Below are 7,090 nucleotides of genomic sequence, written 5' to 3'. Positions count from 1 at the left end.
TCGTTTTCTTGAGTTTTTGTGCCTTACTATACAATGTCTTTTTTAAGGATTTTTTATGCCTTACTATACTATGACTTTTTTATGACTTTTTATGCCTTACTATACTATGACTTTTTTAATGACTTTTTATGCCTTACTATAGTATGTCTTTTTTAATGACTTTTTATTTCTTACTATACCATGACTTGTTTATGAATTTTTATGACATACTATGCTATGACTTTTTTATGACTTTTTATACCTAACTATACTATGTCGTTTTATGACTTTTTATGCCTTACTATACTATGTAGTTTTTATGACTTTTTATGCCTTACTATAGTATGTCTTTTTTAATGACTTTTTATGCCTTACTATACTGTGTCTTTTTTAATGATTTTTTTATACCTTAATATACTATGTCGTTTTTATGACTTTTAATACCTTACTATACTGTGACATATTTAATGACTTTTTACACATTACTATACTATGACTTTTTATACCTAACTATACTATGACATTTTATGACATTTTATGCCTTACTATACTATGCCATCTTTATGGCTCATATTGCCTTAGTATACTATGTCGTTTTTAATGATTTTTTATGCCTTAATATACTATGTCGTTTTTATGACTTTTCATGCCTTACTATACTGTGACATATTTAATGATTTTTTATGCCTTACTATACTATGACTTTTTTATGACTTTTTATGCCTTACTATACTATGACTTTTTTAATGACTTTTTATGCCTTACTATAGTATGTCTTTTTTAATGACTTTTTATTTCTTACTATACCATGACTTGTTTATGAATTTTTATGACATACTATGCTATGACTTTTTTATGACTTTTTATACCTAACTATACTATGTCGTTTTATGACTTTTTATGCCTTACTATACTATGTAGTTTTTATGACTTTTTATGCCTTACTATAGTATGTCTTTTTTAATGACTTTTTATGCCTTACTATACTGTGTCTTTTTTAATGATTTTTTTATACCTTAATATACTATGTCGTTTTTATGACTTTTAATACCTTACTATACTGTGACATATTTAATGACTTTTTACACATTACTATACTATGACTTTTTATACCTAACTATACTATGACATTTTATGACATTTTATGCCTTACTATACTATGCCATCTTTATGGCTCATATTGCCTTAGTATACTATGTCGTTTTTAATGATTTTTTATGCCTTAATATACTATGTCGTTTTTATGACTTTTCATGCCTTACTATACTGTGACATATTTAATGATTTTTTATGCATTACTATCGTATGACTTTTTTAAGACTATTTATGCCTTACTATACTATGACTTTTTTAATGACTTTTTATGGCTTACTATAGTATGTCTTTTTTAAAGACTTTTTATACCTAACTATACTATGTCGTTTTATGACTTTTTATGCCTTACTATACTGTGTCTTTTTTAATGATTTTTTTATGCCTTAATATACTATGTCGTTTTTATGACTTTTAATACCTTACTATACTGTGACATATTTAATGACTTTTTACACATTACTATACTATGACTTTTTATACCTAACTATACTATGACATTTTATGACATTTTATGCCTTACTATACTATGCCATCTTTATGGCTCATATTGCCTTAGTATACTATGTCGTTTTTAATGATTTTTTATGCCTTAATATACTATGTCGTTTTTATGACTTTTCATGCCTTACTATACTGTGACATATTTAATGATTTTTTATGCATTACTATCGTATGACTTTTTTAAGACTATTTATGCCTTACTATACTATGACTTTTTTAATGACTTTTTATGGCTTACTATAGTATGTCTTTTTTAAAGACTTTTTATACCTAACTATACTATGTCGTTTTATGACTTTTTATGCCTTACTATACTATGTCGTTTTTATGACTTTTTATGCCTTACTATAGTATGTCTTTTTTAATGACTTTTTATGCCTTACTATACTATGACTTTTTTTTATGACTTTTTGTGCCTCATTATACTATGACCTTTTCACACCTTACTGTACTATGTTGTTTTTATGACATAAAATTCCTTACTATACTATGCCGATTGTATGACTTTTTATGCCTTACTATACTATGTCATTGTTTGACTTTTCATGCCTTACCATACTATGTCGTTTTTATGACTTTTTATGCTTTACTATAGTATGTCTTTTTTAATGACTTTTTATGCCCTACTATACTATGACATTTTATGACTTTTTATGCTTTACTATAGTATGTCTTTTTTAATGACTTTTTATGCCCTACTATACTATGACATTTTATGACTTTTTATGCTTTACTATAGTATGTCTTTTTTAATGACTTTTTATGCCCTACTATACTATGACATTTTATGACTTTTTATGCTTTACTATAGTATGTCTTTTTTAATGACTTTTTATGCCCTACTATACTATGACATTTTATGACTTTTTATGCTTTACTATAGTATGTCTTTTTTAATGACTTTTTATGCCCTACTATACTATGACATTTTATGACTTTTTATGCTTTACTATAGTATGTCTTTTTTAATGACTTTTTATGCCCTACTATACTATGACATTTTATGACTTTTTATGCTTTACTATAGTATGTCTTTTTTAATGACTTTTTATGCCCTACTATACTATGACATTTTATGACTTTTTATGCTTTACTATAGTATGTCTTTTTTAATGACTTTTTATGCCCTACTATACTATGACATTTTATGACTTTTTATGCTTTACTATAGTATGTCTTTTTTAATGACTTTTTATGCCCTACTATACTATGACATTTTATGACTTTTTATGCTTTACTATAGTATGTCTTTTTTAATGACTTTTTATGCCCTACTATACTATGACATTTTATGACTTTTTATGCTTTACTATAGTATGTCTTTTTTAATGACTTTTTATGCCCTACTATACTATGACATTTTATGACTTTTTATGCTTTACTATAGTATGTCTTTTTTAATGACTTTTTATGCCCTACTATACTATGACATTTTATGACTTTTTATGCTTTACTATAGTATGTCTTTTTTAATGACTTTTTATGCCCTACTATACTATGACATTTTATGACTTTTTATGCTTTACTATAGTATGTCTTTTTTAATGACTTTTTATGCCCTACTATACTATGACATTTTATGACTTTTTATGCTTTACTATAGTATGTCTTTTTTAATGACTTTTTATGCCCTACTATACTATGACATTTTATGACTTTTTATGCTTTACTATAGTATGTCTTTTTTAATGACTTTTTATGCCCTACTATACTATGACATTTTATGACTTTTTATGCTTTACTATAGTATGTCTTTTTTAATGACTTTTTATGCCCTACTATACTATGACTTTTTTATGACTTTTTATGCTTTACTATAGTATGTCTTTTTTAATGACTTTTTATGCCCTACTATACTATGACTTTTTTATGACTTTTTATGCCATACTATACTATGACATTTTATGACTTTTTATGACTTTGTATTTTTATGACTTTTTATGCCTTACTATACTATGACTTTTTTATGACTTTTTATGCCTCATTATACTATGACCTTTTCATGCCTTACTGTACTATGTTGTTTTTATAACATAAAATGCCTTACTATACTATGTCAATTGTATGACTTTTTATGCCTTACTATACTATGTCGTTTTTTTTTACTTTTTATGCCTTACTATACTATGACGTTTAAATGCGTTATTATACTGTGATATTTTTATGACTTTTAATGCCTTAGTATAGTATTATGATTTTATAACTTACTATGCTATGACTATTTCATAACTTTTTATGCCTTACTATACTATGTCATTTTTATGACTTTTTATGACTCACTATACTACATTTTTATGCCCTTTAATGCCTTACTTTACTATGACATTTTTAATCCTCACTATGTTATCTAGTTTTGGTGTCTTATATTACCTTACTATACTATGTCGTTTGTTTGTCTTTTCATGCCTTAATATACTGTGTAGTTTTTATGGCTTATATTGCCTTACTATGCTATGTTGTCTTTATGCCTTAAAATACTATGTTGTTTTTTTTTACTTTTCATGCCTTAGTATACTATGTCGTTTTTATGACTTTTTATGCCTTACTATACTATGTCAATTTCATGACTTTTTATGCCTTATTATACTATATTGCTTTTTTATGGCTTATATTGCCTTACTTTACTATTTCATTTTTATGGCTCATATTGCCTTACTATACTATGTCTTTTTTCACTTTTTGTGCCTCATTATACTTTTCACTTTTCATGCCTTACTATAGTACAACATTTTCTTTTACTTTTTTGCCTCAATATACTGTGATGTTGCCATGCCTTAGTATTTAATGAATTTTTATGCCCTACCATAAGATTACATTTTTATGCCTTAAAATACCATGACTTTTTCATACCTTCTTTGTAAGATTTTGTCATGATCCGAACCCACAATAAGAACACAGAGCAGTAGTGATAACGTGTTTTATTGCACTCTTATTTCATGGTGTGGAGTGGAAGGGGGGCTGGTTATGATGCTGAGGGCATGGGGCTGTAGACAGTCCGGCACGATAATGGCAGAGATGTATTTATAGACAGGAATCCACAGGAATCCGCAGGCAAACAAAATCCAAGATGACAAGACAGGAGCTGAGCATGGCAGGTGGAAGGATGGCAGCAGTATGAATCTGAAGCACAAACACAACAGGATTAAAAAACATCCAGAAAGACTCAGAGTAAACAGCAAACTGAGTTTGGCCATACTGTTAATACCACTTGAAGAAATGGAACGATGTCACAGAGAATTGTAAGTTGAAGTGGTTTATTATACTGCAGCAGGTTGTGGAGATTGTATGATGAGAACCAGGAGAGTATGGCGAATGGAGCGAGCAGGAACCAGGAAGCCATGACCAACTGACACACACTTATGCAGACACAGACAAAAACTGCAGACAAACAAATACATGCGGCAGGGGAGAAGAGCAGAGCACATGAGGGCAAGGTCTTAAATTTTTTTTGCCTTACTATACTATATCATTTTTTTGACTTTTCAGTCTTAGTATACTATGTCGTTTTTATGACTTTTTATGCCTTACTACACTATGATATTTTTAAAGCTTATATTGCCTATATACTATATACTATACTATGTCGATTTTATTACTTTTTTTGCCTTAATACACTATGATGTTTTTATGCTTTATGATGCTTTACTATACTTTGATGTTTTTAGTCCTCCCTATACTGTCGTTTTGATGTCTTATATTGACTTACTATACTATATCATTTTTACTACTTTTTATGCCTTACTATAACAAGACGTTTTTATGACTTTTTATGCCTTACTATACTATGTCGTTTTTATGATTTCTTATGCCTTACTATACTGTGACAATTTTAATGACTTTTTGTGCCTTACTATACAATGACTTTTTAAGCCTTACTATACTATGTCGTTTTTTTTTTTTACTTTTTATGCCCTGCTATACTATGATATTTTTAATGACTTTTTATGCCTATGTTGTTTTTTATGACTTTTTATGCCTTACTATACCATGTCGTTTTTATGACCTTTTATGCCTTACTATACTATGTCATTTTTATGACTTTTTATGCCTTACTATACTGTGACATTTTTAATTACTTTTTATGCCTTACTATACTGTGACATATTTAATGACGTTTTATGCCTTACAATACTGTCGTTTTTATGACTTTTTATGACTTTCTATAGTATGACATTTTTATGACTTTTCATGCCATATTATACTATGTCGTTTTATGACTTTTTATGCCTTACTATACTATGACTTTTTTATGACTTTTTATGCCATACTATACTATGACATTTTTATGACTTTGTATGCCTTACTATACTATGCCTTTTTTATGACTTTTTATGCCATACTATACTATGACATTTTTATGACTTTGTATGCCTTACTATACTATGCCTTTTTTATGACTTTTTATGCCATACTATACTATGACATTTTTATGACTTTGTATGCCTTACTATACTATGCCTTTTTTATGACTTTTTATGCCATACTATACTATGACATTTTTATGACTTTGTATGCCTTACTATACTATGCCTTTTTTATGACTTTTTATGCCATACTATACTATGACATTTTTATGACTTTGTATGCCTTACTATACTATGACTTTTTTATGACTTTTTATGCCATACTATATCATGACTTTTTATGCCATACTGTACTATGACGTTTTATGACTTTTTATGACTTTCTATAGTATGACATTTTTATGACTTTTCATGCCATATTATACTATGTCGTTTTATGACTTTTTATGCCTTACTATACTATGACTTTTTTATGACTTTTTATGCCTTACTATACTATGACTTTTTTTTATGACTTTTTATATCATACTATATCATGACTTTTTTTTATGACTTTTTATGCCATACTATACTATGACATTTTTATGACTTTGTATGCCTTACTATACTATGACTTTTTTATGACTTTTTATGCCATACTATATCATGACTTTTTATGCCATACTGTACTATGACGTTTTATGACTTTTTATGCCTTAACATACAATGTTGTTTTTATGATTTTTTATGCCTTTCTATACTATTACATTTTTATAACTTTTTAATTTTTATCATACAATGACTTTTTTAATGACTTTTTATGCCTTACTATACTGTCTTTTTTAATGATTTTTTTATGCCTTAATATACTATGTCGTTTTTATGACTTTTAATGCCTTGCTATACTGTGACATATTTAATGACTTTTTACGCATTACTATACTATGACTTTTTATACCTAACTATACTATGACATTTTATGACATTTTACGCCTTACTATACTATGCCATCTTTATGGCTCATATTGCCTTACTATACTATGTCGTTTTCTTGAGTTGTTGTGTCTTACTATACTATGTCTTTTTTAATGACTTTTTATGCCTTACTATACTATGTCGTTTTTATGACTTTTTATGCCTTACCATACTATGTCGTTTTTATGACTTTTTATGCCATACTATACTATGACTTATTTATGACTTTTTATGCCTTACTATACTATGACTTTTTT

General features: G+C 27.6%; 1 long non-coding RNA gene across 2 annotated transcripts in view; it reads right to left on the bottom strand.

The window, feature by feature from the left end:
• Positions 1-4,535: 4,535 nt before the first annotated feature.
• Positions 4,536-7,090, bottom strand: part of LOC111223776 — a 27,191-nt gene continuing 24,636 nt past the window's right edge. For both annotated transcript variants that reach the window (XR_002665189.1, XR_002665190.1), the window contains exon 4: positions 4,536-4,695. This is a non-coding gene — a long non-coding RNA (uncharacterized LOC111223776). The remainder of the gene's footprint in view (positions 4,696-7,090) is intronic.

Source organism: Seriola dumerili, unplaced genomic scaffold, assembly GCF_002260705.1.
Source record: "Seriola dumerili isolate Sdu_G_001 unplaced genomic scaffold, Sdu_1.0 BDQW01000113.1, whole genome shotgun sequence".
Lineage (NCBI taxonomy): Eukaryota > Metazoa > Chordata > Actinopteri > Carangiformes > Carangidae > Seriola > Seriola dumerili.
This window is presented reverse-complemented; position numbering and strand designations above follow the sequence as displayed.